This window comes from Cicer arietinum, chromosome 1 (genome assembly GCF_000331145.2).
Source record: "Cicer arietinum cultivar CDC Frontier isolate Library 1 chromosome 1, Cicar.CDCFrontier_v2.0, whole genome shotgun sequence".
Classification (NCBI taxonomy): domain Eukaryota; kingdom Viridiplantae; phylum Streptophyta; class Magnoliopsida; order Fabales; family Fabaceae; genus Cicer; species Cicer arietinum.
This window is the reverse complement of record NC_021160.2, coordinates 13754122-13767899: the sequence shown is the minus strand read 5'-3', so window position 1 is coordinate 13767899 and position 13778 is coordinate 13754122. Positions and strand designations below refer to the sequence as shown.

Below are 13778 nucleotides of genomic sequence, written 5' to 3'. Positions count from 1 at the left end.
ACGTTATCAGTTGGAAAGTGATATTAGAGCCCTTAAGCAGAACAATATGACCATTCAGGAATTCTATTCGGCAATGACTAATTTGTGAGATCAATTGGCTCTTATGGAATCACCTGCGTTGAAAGCTGTCAAAGCATACATTGATTAAAGAGATAAGCAATGTCTGGTTTGATTTCTGATGGCTCTTCGTGATGATTTTGAGGGCCTTCGTGGGGGTATTTTGCATCGTTCCCCCTTCTTAATGTTGAATCAGTAGTTAGTGAATTATTGGCAAAAGAAATTAGACTTAAGACTCATTCTGGTGTGTCAGATAAGAGAATTCTCTCAACTCCTACATTTTTTTTAGTTGCTCCTGTTCAAAAAGGAAAATCTCAAAGGAGGGTTCGGCTTGGTAATGATGAATGTGCATTTTGCAAAGAAAAAAGTCATTGGAAAACACATTGTCGGAAATTGGGGAAAAGCACATAAGAAGAATTTTAGGGGAACATCGTCCAATGTTGTTGCTTATGCTCCTCCTACTAGTGGCTCTAGTTCTAGTTATGTATACTCATCTGAGACTGCTTCTCAAATATCTGATATTGCATAATAGCTTCAAAAACTTCTTGCCACTCAATCACATGTCATGTATGCCACCTCTTCTAAAGGTTTGAACTCCTCTGGTTTGTCATGTATATCTCCTTCAATACGGATTATTGATCCTGGAGCATCTCATCATATGACATACGATGATAAATCTTTTGTGTCTGTGAAACCTGTCTCATATGTGTCGGTTATGACTGTTGATGGCACTCTTATGCCACTAGTAGGCATTGGTTTTGTCTCCACACCTAACTTGTCTCTTTCTGATGTTTATTATATTCCTAATCTTACTTTGAGTCTTGCTTTTATTAGTCAAATATGTGATTTCGGTTATTCAGTTATGTTTTCTTCCACTTCTTGTTGTGTGCATGATCCACATTCCAGGAGGCTGATTGGGACATGCCATAGATAGGGGGAATTTATGTTTAGGATGATATGCGACTCCCATATATTGTAGCTTCAACAACTACTGTTGACTTATTATCTAGTTTTCGCTTGAATTCTTTATCTTCTAGTTTTTATTTATGGCATTCTCTCCTTGGACATGTTTCTGCTTCTAGATTAAAATATTTGGCTTATACTGGAGTTTTAGGAAAGTTACAAACCTGTGATATCTCAGATTGTTGTGGTTGTAAACTTGTAAATTTCTAGGTTTATCGTTTAGTAAAAGTGTTTCTGTTTCATATGCGCCTTTTGATTTAATTCACTCTGATATTTGGGGTTCATCACCGGTTCTCACCAAAGGTGGATCTAGATATTATGTTTCGTTTATTGATGATTACACTCGTTATTGTTGGGTTTATCTTATGAAAAATCGATCTGAATTTTTCGACATTTATCATATGTTTCGTGCAATGGTCAAAACTCAACATAATTCTGTTATAAAGTGATTTCGTTGTGATTTAGGTGGTGAATATACCTCTAATAAAATTTTCAAATAACTTGTTTATGATGACACCCTCCACCAAACATCTTGTACTGATACCCCTCAACAAAATGGAGTTGCTAAAAGGAAACACCGTCATATTATAGAGACTGCTCGTTCCTTTTGTTGTCCGCTTTAATTCCTAGTGAGTTCTGGGGAGAAGCAGTTCTTACTGTTGTTCATGCTATTAATAGAATTCCATCCTCTATCATATCAGGCTTGTCTCCATTTGAAAAATTGTATGCATCTGCTTCTGATTACTATTCTTTTAAAGTTTTTGGTACTACTTGTTTTGTTCTTCACCCTCAAGTAGAGCGCAGTAAGTTGTCCTCTCGTTCAGCTATGTGTGTTTTTCTTGGTTATGGGGATGGTTAAAAGGGTTATCGTTGTTATGATCCTCATGCAAAAAAACTTTATGTATCTCGTAATGTTATTTTTCTTGAGCACATCCCTTTTTAATTTGTTTCCTCTTATTATCATATTACTAAGAGTTCTGAACTAACCCATATTGATTCCTTTGGTCCTAATGATAACGCTTCTAGTGATTGTAATATTGAGAATTGCATGACAAATACTACTACTCCACATGATAACATCCCTCTTGTCTCCCCGGCTATCCAACCACCTCCTGCGATTGTTGATCCTCCTCGTTACCCCTCTCGTCAACGTAAGTCTACTCAGTTACCTAATTTTGTTTGTTCCACTTACTCAGCTTCGTTTGCTTCTTTCTTAACATCTATTCACAGTTTGTCTTAGCCCTCTTCCTATAAAGAGGCTTTTCTTGATCCTCTTTGGCAGCAGACTGTGGCAGAAGAACTATCTGCATTGCACAAAACCGACACTTGAGAATTAGTACCTCTTCCTCCTTGAAAACGTGTTATTGGGTCTCGTTGGGTATACAAGATCAAAACTAAGTTTGATGGGTCAGTTGAGCACTACAAAACACGTCTTGTTGTTAAGGGTTTCTCTCAACAATATGGTATGGATTATGAAGAAACTTTTGCTCCTATAGCCAAGATGACCACTATTCGTACTCTTATTGCAGTTGCATCTATTCGTCAATGGCATATTTCCCAAATGGATCTCAAAAATACTTTTTTAAATGTTGAGCTTCATGAAGAAATCTATATGGTCCCTCCACAAGGAGTTTCTCATAATCAAGGGGAAGTACGTAAGTTAAAAAATGCTCTATATGGTCTTAAATAGGCTACTCGAGCTTAGTTTGAGAAATTTTCTACTGTGACCAGTGCTCTTGGTTTCCGCTCTAGTGAACATGATTCTACATTGTTTATAAGGTCCACCACTTATAGTCGTATTATACTTTCTCTATATGTTGATGATATGATTATTACAGGTGATGATGTTAGTGGAATCTATGAGTTGAAATTGTAGTTAGTCAAGCAGCTTGAGATGAAGGACTTGGAAATTATTTGCTATTTCTTGGGGATTCAAGTTGCCTACTCTCCTAGAGGCTACATTCTTTCTCAATCCAAGTACATTGTCAACATTTGTGACCAGACTCGTCTTTTTGATACTAGATCAGCATATACTCCTCTTGAGTTGAATGTGAAATATACTTCCTCGGATGGTGTTCCTTTACCAGATTCCACTTGTATCGTACTTTGGTTGACAGCTTAGTGTATCTTACGATTATCAGACCTGATATTGCTTATGTTGTTCATGTTGTTAGTCAATTTGTTGTCTCTCCCACTACAGTACATTGGGTAACAGTTCTTCAAATTATTCGTTATCTTCGAGGAACTCAATTTCAATGCCTTCTATTTCCATCGTCATCCTCATTGGAGTTATGAGCTTATTATGATGCTGATTGGGCTGGTGACACCATAAATCGTAAATCCACCACATGATTTTGTATCTTTCTTGGAGACTCTCTTATTTCTTGGAAGAGTAAGAAACATGACATTGTCTCGCTCCTCTACAGAAGCTGAGTATCGTGTTATGACATCCACTACCGCTGAAATAATTTGGTTGTGTTGCCTTTTGTCTGATATGGGTATCTCTCTTTCTGAGCCAACTCCGATGCACTGCGATAACAAGAGTGATATTCAAATTGTTCACAATTCGGTCTTTCATGAACACACCAAACACATTGAGATTGATTGTCATCTTACTCGTCATCATCTTCAGCATGAAACCATTACTCTATTGTTTGTCTCTTATTCTTTACAGATCGTTGATTTGTTCACAAAGATGTATTCCATTAAACGTTTTCGTTTTTTAGTTGACAAACTCTCGATGCTCCATGTTAATGCATCGTGAGTTTGAGGGAAGATGTTAGATAATGTTATTATATATTAGTAGTAAGAGTATTTTAGACATTTCTATTCTCCTGTATATATACTCATTGTAATCCTTTTAACTTAAATTTAGTTTATTCTGTGAAACCCTAGAGTAGTTGTCTCTCTTCTTCTTCTCTTTATTATTAACAATAGTGTCATGTAAATTCATCAAAGTTCCAAACCATAGTTTTTACAAAATAAGTGACATTATGATTTTTTTCAAAGTGATGGTAAATCCATACATATATTTAAGTGTCTCTATAATTTAAAATTCAAAATAAGTAGTTATAATGAAATATAATGGAGTGCCATCATCAACCCTTCTTATAAGATGGGATGTTTTAGTTAATTACATAATTATTAATAAAATTGATGATTTATCAAGAAAAAAATGGAATCGAACGAGTTTTTATGTCATTGTTTAGCTTTTGAAAAGTTAATAACTAAAGAAGATAGTACATAAAAAAACAACCCTAAATTATAAATTATAAAAGCTGTTCAATCCATCTAAAAATTAATCTTCAATTATATGAGGAGAATATATTGTATAAAATTTTTAAAATTTAACCCTGACTAAGTTATTTATATATGTCTAAATAAAAATAAAAGAATTAAGATGAGAACAACATAATTTTCTTATGCACCTTATTACAGATGAGAAAAACATGGAAAAGAAAATACCTATGAATATGATGGTACTATTACTTCTATTTTGGAGTAAAAAACAAGATGTGTCGTAAGTTGATTACTCACCTCTTTCAGTAACACGGTTGGTAAACTTCTCAATCGATTAACTTCAAAGCAACCCCGGGACCTAACCTATATTAATAGTCCAAATATACCCTCTTTAGTTCCACTCTTTGTCAAGAGAAGAAAAAAATTCCACTCATGCTCTTGATGTGCTTATTGTGTATAATAATATATAGTATTATTTTTTTGAATTTTTTCATCTTATCCTATTTTTTTTTTAATTCTAATATATTTCTTTAAATTAATATAGGAAAATATTAGTTTTAAAGTGGAAATTGAATTATTTTTTTAAACAAGATGATGGAAAAGAAGAAAAAAACATATCCTTATTTTCCTTGTGCAAATGCAATGGTGATGGGCATAAGGTAAGACAATTAATTAGGGTAAAATCATTGACAAAAACAAACAAAACTAATTATAATGAAGTTATGGTAAGTATTTCATTCAGTGAAAATTTCAAAGTCAAATCCTTAAAAGCATTCATTTGCATTTATTTTTATATCCATTCTGTAAATATTTATTATTTTTCTTTTATAAGTAAAAGATTTTATTAAAGAAAATAGAAAAACAAAGAAATTAGGTGCATAATTAATGAATCATATTAATTGAGCTAAGTCGTAAAGACGAAGTCAACATTATTATAGTGTATTTATTCTCCTTAATGAACTCCAATGCACAGCTTTTCTTAGTAGACAGCCAGCAGCAAGCGACTACATTGACATGTTCCTTGAGGGATTAGATGAGTAAAGAGGGTACTTTATTCTTTAAAATTGTAATGTTGGATAAATTTAGTTTCTTAAATTTATGAAATAAATCTTAAATAAAAAATATCAACCAATTTAGTTTTTTCCAAATATTGTACAACAGTTTTAAAAGTTTTTTTTTACTAATCAATTTTAAAGATTCTATTAGTTTTGATATAACAAGAGACTATTTTAATCAATATAAATGTCTTTTAATGGATTTTGATATATGTTTATTAAGGAAATATTTTGATGGATTGACTAAATTGATTTATATTTTTTTATACAGTTTGATTGATATTATTTAATTTAAAAAATTAATTTATTATTTAATATATTTGAGAAATTAAATTGACCAATTTTTATAATTTAAAGAATTAAAATAGTCGTATTTTGTCTTTGTTTAAGTTTAGTAACAAAAAAATTCAAAGAATTTCATTATTATATAATGTTAGAGTAAAAAAATTTACATTTTCGACATATTACAATTAATCATTTGAAAAACTTTTGAAATAGTCATAATTAAAATTAAACTTTTAATACGGTTATGATCTAAACAAATTTTTACGATCTTGTATATAAATTAAAATCTTCTTTCAAATTAATATTAGATTATCTATTTTCTATTATTATTAAATATAGTCATTTTGACATATTTAAAAAATAAAATTTTATCATAAAATTATCAAATATCATTTAATTAAATATTACTGATAAACAATCAATTTAGTCTCTAAAATGTTAGGCACTGTTAGATTAATCCTTAACTCAATAGAAAATTCATTTAAATTTTAAGTTGTTTAAAATATTATTCATTTTAGTTTATGATATTATCTAGGAACCTTAAGTAAATGATGTTGGGTGGACTTACTCCTCAAGTGAAACCCACTAGTTTTATGAGTATTAGTATTAGTATTAGTATTAGTATTATTGAAAAAAAAGAAAGAAAAAGAAGAAGGTATTATTGGGCTAGACCATGTGAAGGAAATAAAAGGAATTTGAAATCTCTATTTTAGATGTGATGAAGAATAAAACGAGAATGGTTGCCAGAGAAGAAAAATAAGGGTTGGATTCTGGTGGCGGTAACAGGTGTGTAGCAAACTTGATTCGTTTGATCTACAAATTTAGTATGTTATTCCTACAACTGAGTTTGTTACTTTAATATATAGTTTGAGTAGTTTTATCTTCTCTTATAGTTACTTTGGCATACCCACTTTAGTGGAAGGTTGTTATTGTTGCTTGATGTTCTCTATTGTTATTAGGAAGACTCTGATGTACCCATTAATTATTATAGTGGAAGTTTTTACTGGACTAGGTCCCCTGGTTTTTATTCTCTCAATTTGAGGGAAGTTTTCCACGTTAAAAATTGTGTTTGTCTCATATTTAATTTTCTGCCAATTAATTTTGCTTTGTGGAATTGTATTTTTTGTTTGGCCATTTATTTGCACAGATGGGAGAAAAAATATTTTGCATTATTGAGATAGTTATCGCTAATTATCTCTGGTTTATCCCAACAAAGTGGTATCAGAGCTCGGTTGATTTGTGCAGTTAAATGGAGGAGGAAAATAAAGGTCCCAATATGATTAAACTCAACTCTTCTAATTACACACTTTGGAAGACTCTCATGGAAAACATGTTATACAGTAAAGATTTGTATGATCCTATTGAGGGTAACACTGCTAAACCTGCAAATAAATCTGACGCTGACTGGAAGAAGATGGATAGAAAGGCAGTGGCGTTGATCAGACAGTGGTTGGATCTTAGTGTATATCCACATATTGAAACTGAAATAAATGCTAACAAGATGTGGAAAAAATTAAAAGAGTTGTATGAACGAAAGAATGTGCAAAATAAAGCATTCTTGATTCAGAAGCTGGTGAATATGAAATACAAAGATGGGGATTCAATGGCAGAACATATGAGTATTTTTTATAATACAGTGAATCAGTTGACAACCGCAGAAATTAAATTAGATGATGAGTTGCAAGCATTGTTATTGTTGAGTTCCTTGCCTGATAATTAGGAAGTCCTTGTTGTGACGTTGATCAATTCAGCTCCAAGTGAAAAGTTGAAAATGTCAACAGTTAAAGAGAGCATATTGAATGAAGAAGCTCGAAGAAAGGAACATGGTTTGATTGGTTCTTCCTCAAAGTCAGAAGCACTAGTTAGAGAGTCACGAGGGAGAAGTCAATCTAGAAACTTCAATAGACATGACAACTCTGAAAGTCGTAGCAAGTTAAGAAGCAAGTCGAGGACTAGAAAAGAAGTGATGTGCTATCATTGTGGCAAAGAGGGTCACATAAAACGAAATTGTAGGTTCCTTAAGAGAGATCAGTCAAGGGAAAGATATGAAGACAAAGAGAAGAAAAATGTTAAAGATACAACAACAGAACATTGTTTGTGATGATAATTTCATAAACCTTGCATGTCATGATTCAACTTGGATTATTGATTCGGGTGCCTCATATCATATTACTCCTAGACGTGATTTCTTCTCATCTTACAGTGCTGGTGATTTTGACATGGTAAAAATTGGAGATGAAGGAGTATGTAAAATTATCGGTATGGGAGATGTTTGGGTTGAAACTGGGATTGGTTGCAAGCTTCAATTGAAGAATGTTAGACATGTACCTGATATTCGTCTCAATTTGATATCGATGAAAGCTTTGGATATTGATGGTTATCACACTTATTTTGGTGGTGGTGGTATATGTAAAATCACCAAAGGCTCCCTAGTGGTTGCAAAGTTCCACTTATCTCTATAGGATGCCTACAAAGTTATGTAAGGAAAAAGTGAACACAATTGAAGATGCATCTTATGATTTATGGCATATGTGCCTCGGTCACTTGAGTGACAAAGGCCGCAACATACTTGCGAAGAAAAATTTTCTTCTTGTGAAAGATACGTCTCTAAAAACTTGCACTCATTGTTTTGCTGGAAAACAACATAGAATTTCTTTTCATAATACTGGTCCTCATAGGAGGCAATATATTATTGATTTAGTTCATACTAACGTTTGTATGATGGATAGTAAATCGCTTGGTGGTGCATCATATTTTGTTACTTTTATTGACGACCACTCTAGAAAAGTGTGGGCATTTCCATTGAAATCAAAAGACCAGATATTTGGAGTCTTCAAGCATTTTCATGTAAGTGTTGAAAGAGAAAAGGGAAGGAAATTAAAATGTGTTCGATCAGATAACGGTGGCGAATGCAGAGGTTCATTTGAAGAGTATTGTAGAGAACATGGAATCAGGTTTGAGAAAACAGTTCCAAAGACACCTCAGCATAATGGTGTTGTAGAGAGAATGAATCGTACGATTAATGACAGAATCAGATGTATGCCCTCTCATGCAAAATTATTGAAATCCTTTTGTGGTGAAGCAATGAAAACTGCAGTGGATTTGATCAATCTTTCTCCTTGAATTCCACTTGATGGTGATGTTCCAAATAGAGTGTGGACAGGGAAATATGTCTCTTACAGTCATTTGAGAGTTTTTGGTTGTAGATACTTTGTTCGAGTTCCAAGAGATTAGAGGTCCAAGCTTGATAGTAAATCCAAACACTGTATATTAATCGGTTATGGTGATGAAGAATTTGGTTATAGATTGTGGGATCTGGTTGACAAGAAAATTATTAGAAGCCGAGATGTGATATTTCTTGAAGACCAGACTATTGAAGATTTTGATAAAGCTGAAAAACAGAAACCAAATCCAGAAGTTACATTGATGTTGCGCCTAAGCCCCCTGCAGAAACCTTTGTTGATGGGGGAGATATACAGGTAGATGATGAGAATGTAACTGGTGATCATGTACCTCACCCTGATGAGCAGGTTCCAGTTGAGCCACTAGACGAGTTTGAGTTGAGAAGATCTACTAGAGAACGTCAACCTTCTCAAAGATATCTTCCACATGAGTATGTGATGACCACTGATAGTGGAGAGCCAGAGTACTATCAAGAAGCTATTACAAATGTTGATAAAGAAAAGTTGTTAAAGGCCATGCAAGAAGAGATGAATTTCTTGCTTGAGAATCACACATTTGATTTGGTAAAGTTGCCTAATGGCAGAAAAACACTCAAGAACAAATGGGTATACAAGATAAAGGCAAAAAAGAATAGTTCTCAACCAAGATACAAAGCAAGATTGGTTGTGAAAGGTTTTAATGAGAGAAAAGGTATTGACTTTGATGAAATTTTGTCACCTGTGGTGAAGATGTCCTCTATCGGAGTTGTGCTTCGGTTAGCAACTAGTTTGAACCTAGAAGTTGAACAACTTGATTTGAAAACTGCATTCCTTCACGGTGATTTGGAGGAAGAGATCTATATGGAGCAACCAAAGGGTTTCGAAGTCAAAGGTAAAGAGAAACTTGTGTGTAAATTGAAGAAAAACTTGTATTGGCTCAATCAAACACCTCAACAATGATACAAAAAATTTGATTCTTTCATGGAGAAACATGGATATGGTAAAACTACTTGTGACCATTGTGTATTTATCAAGAAATTCTCTGATGGTGATTATATTATTCTCTTATTATATGTGGATGACATGTTGATTGTTGGTCATGACACTAAGAAGATTCAATCTTTAAAGAAAGATTTGAACAAGTCTTTTGCAATGAAATACTTGGGTCCTTCAAAGAAAATAATGGGTATGAGAATCACTCGTGACAAAAAGAATAATAAATTGTGGTTGTCTCAACACAATTATATTGATAAGGTGTTAGAGAGGTTTAACATGAGCAATTGCAAACCTATTAGTACTCCACTTGCTACTCATTTTAAATTGAATTTTGATAAATGTCCTACAAGTGAGAAAAACAAAGAAGAGATGAAGAAGGTTCCTTATGCATCCACAATTGGTAGTTTGATGTATGTTATGATATGCACAAGGCCAAATATTGCTCATGCAGTTGGAGTTGTTAGTCGGTTTCTCTCTAATCCTGGTAAAGATCATTGGCAAGCAGTGAAGTGGATTCTCAGATACCTCAGAGGCACTTCCAAAATGTGTTTATGCTATGGAGGTGGTGAACATGTGTTGGATGGCTACACAGATGCATATATGGTAGGTGATCTTGATTCTAAAAAAATCTACTTCTGGTTATATGATGACGTTTGCAGGGGGAGCTGTGTCTTGGCAATCAAGACTACAAAAGTGTGTTGCTTTATCCACTACTGAAGTTGAATACATTGCAACAACTGAAGCTTTTATAGAACTCTTGTGGATGAAGAAATTCCTACATGAGTTAGGCCTTAAGCAAAACAAGTTTGTGTTATTTTGTGATAGTCAGAGTGCAATCCATCTCAGCAAGAATCTGGCTTTTCATGCAAAGTCGAAGCATATTGAAGTGTGGTATCATTGGATACGAGATGCACTGGAAATGAAAACACTTTTAATTGAGAAGATTCATACTGATGAGAATGGTTCAAATAAGATGACGAAGACCTTGCTTGTGTTGAAGATGATATGATGTAGAAAGAAAGCTGACATCGTTGAGCAGTACCTTCCCATTTGAGTCGTGAGGGGGAGATTTGTTGGGTGGGTTCACTCCGCAAGTGGAACCCACTAGTTTTATTATTATTAGTATTATTATTAGTAGTATTATTATTGAAATAAAAGGAAAAAAATAGAAAAAGAAAAAGAAAATGTATTATTGGACTAGGCTCATGTGAAGGAAATAAAAGTGATTTGAAATCCTTATTTTAGATGTGATGAAGAATAAAACGAGAACGGTTGTCAGAGAAGAAAAATAAGGGTTTGGTTCCGGTGGTGGTAACAAGTGTGTAGCAAACTTGCTCCGTTTGATCTATAAATTTAGTATATTTTTCCTACCATTGAGTTTGTTACTTTAATATATAGTTTGAGTAGTTTTATCTTCTCTGAGAGATTATTCTAAGGTTGTTATTGTTGATTGATATTCCCTATTATTATTAGAAAGACTCTGGTGTACCCATTAATTATTATAGTAGAAGTTTTTACTGGACTAGGTCCTGTGATTTTTATTCTCTCAATTTGAGGGAAATTTTCCACGTTAAAAATTGTGTTTGTCTCATATTTAATTTTCTGCCAATTATTTTTGGTCTCTGAAATTGTATTTTCTATTTGGCCATTTATCTGCACAGGTGGGGGAAAAAATATTTCGCATTATTGAGATAGTTATCGCTAATTATCTCTGGTTTTTCCCAAGAATACACCAACATAAATGCTGAAATATGAGAAACATAAAATCAAATGGAATGATGAGTGTTCTGAAATAAAAATGAAAGAGAAAGAAAAGATGTTTCAAGTTGAAAACTCCAAACCAATAAAATAAAAATACCCTAATTCTTTTTCTCCATTGTTGCGGACAGTCATCTTCATCTAAACATATGATAAATTCTTGTTTATAATTTCGGTATATCATGGGGGAGTTTATGATTCTTGCTTATATCAAGGTATCTTGTCAAATATACTAGATATACAAACATTTGGGTTATACTTCTAGTTTAAAATTATGGTTTTCAATTTTGAAATAGGGTTCTTTTTTTATTATTATTACTATTAAAAAAATGTTTATTCATTTAAATTAAGAAAATATATAGGTCGATAACAATAACATTTATTCTTTTTAATAAGTTCTTAAGTTAATTTTTAAGTTTTATTCTTTTTAATTCTTAAGTTTTTAAGTTCTTAAGTTTTGTTCTTTTTAATTCAATCCGTTAATTTTTTTTAAAACTTTTTTTCGTCTTTATTTTGATTCCTTAAAATAAAATTATTTCATTTTAATCCTTTCATTTATAAACGTGAAAACCCTTTTATCTTTTCTACTTTGAGCTCGCCTAAACATTAAAACATAATATGGATGTAGGAAACATTTTCCAAGAAAAAACCTTATAACAACTAATAAAATATACTTTAAACTCCCTTTAACCAAGCCTTTTAAAAAGCAGAAAATTCTCCTTAACTCCAAAAATTGAAATTTTAACCTTTCCTCCTTTTTAATGTCTATTGCTCTTCCTCTTAACTCTTTTTTTGTTTTTGTTTTTTTTTAACTTTCCTTCTTTTTAATGGATTATAGTCTTTTTTTTTCAATGGTTAATGTTAATAATCAGATTAATATTGTTAATATTTTATTATTAAAATCAAATCATCAAACCAACTTTATATTTCATAATTCATTAATATTATTAGTATTTTATATTGTTCAAGTGAAATCATCAAACCAACTTTATATTTCATAATTCATAGCCTTGTTAATTAACTCTGTCTTCGCAAGCAAGGACAACAATTACTCTTGAGATTCTACAATAGCATACAGTAAAAGATGGGTCAAGACATGACTAACCTTTATAATTTGCTTTGCAAAATAAAGCCAGAGGGATATATTGCTTCCAACATGTCTTTCCTCGTGATATTTGATTCTAACACCAAAAATTGAGATACAAAGTTATGAAACTTGATTTCTCATCATATAAACATATATACTATGCTGATTTAATTCTTGTTAAATATCATACCAAGTATCTTGTGCCAACTTGAATCTAACCAAATGAATGATGGTTATTGCATGGAATTTTAAACTACAGAGATATATATGAATATATATATGGCGTGGAAAACAGAGCAAGAATATGAAATAGTAGTATATTAATTAGGTGGTGGAAAGCAATATGATTCTTGACTTAAAGCTGAATTCATCTAAAAATATTAATCTTTTTGTCTTTTGACCTGTAATAGGAAAATCATGTTTTGGCAACAAGTGTTTTCTTTATTTTTTGACAAGTGACGAGTGTTTATTCTTCTCAATTCTTTTGAATTTTTAAACTAACGACAAAAATTATAACTAACAATTTTTAAATACTACTGTATTATTGTCTTGATGTTGTCTGAGTCATGTATATCTATCTTATACCAAAATTTGATCTCATTCTTAAAGTAATATTTTTTTTCTATGAAAACATAGTCAATTTAGTAGATTATTTTTATTATAAAAAACAAAAACATGTAGTTTGATTATTTTATATCTCATATATAAAATTTGATGTTAGTCATAAATAATATTTTCTCTCCAAAAACATGATAATTGTGTTTTTGCTAAGAAACATGACCTACTTGGTTATTTTTATTATAAAAATGTGTTATTTATTATTTTGTATGTTATTTATATAAAATTTAATGTCGTTGATAGTATTTTCTCTCCAGAAATATAGTTCAATATTTTTTTTACTCTGAAGTATAGTTAACTATTTTTATTATAAAAAAAGCATATTATCTAATTATTTTTTATATCTTATATGTTGAAAATGATTATGATTTTAATAGAAGGTTGTTGGAAATAATAGTGACATTTATGATAATTAGTGTTGTTGTGAATTGAAAAATAAAGAAGTTGCACATATGAGAAATATCACACATAATTAGAATATATAATTATATAATGTAGAAGTATGATACCTGAGGTGTGTCCCGTATTTTAATTTTATAAAGAAAGGAGAACGCAAAT

At 31.7% G+C, this 13778-nt stretch overlaps 1 protein-coding gene across 6 annotated transcripts in view; it reads right to left on the bottom strand.

The window, feature by feature from the left end:
* LOC101492361 (calcium-transporting ATPase 8, plasma membrane-type) overlaps nucleotides 1-12853 on the bottom strand; it is a 34282-nt gene extending 21429 nt beyond the window's left edge. For 3 of the 6 annotated variants that reach the window (XM_027332780.2, XM_073370414.1, XM_012718581.3), the window contains exons 1-3: nucleotides 12793-12853; nucleotides 12621-12696; nucleotides 4558-4623 (exon numbers count right to left, since the gene is read on the bottom strand). The gene's annotated coding sequence lies outside the window, so the exon portion shown is untranslated. Of the gene's footprint in view, nucleotides 1-4557; nucleotides 4624-12620; nucleotides 12703-12792 lie in introns of those variants that run through there. The other 3 variants (XM_073370407.1, XM_073370417.1, XM_073370419.1) reach the window with 1 other exon arrangement.
* Nucleotides 12854-13778: the final 925 nt, after the last annotated feature.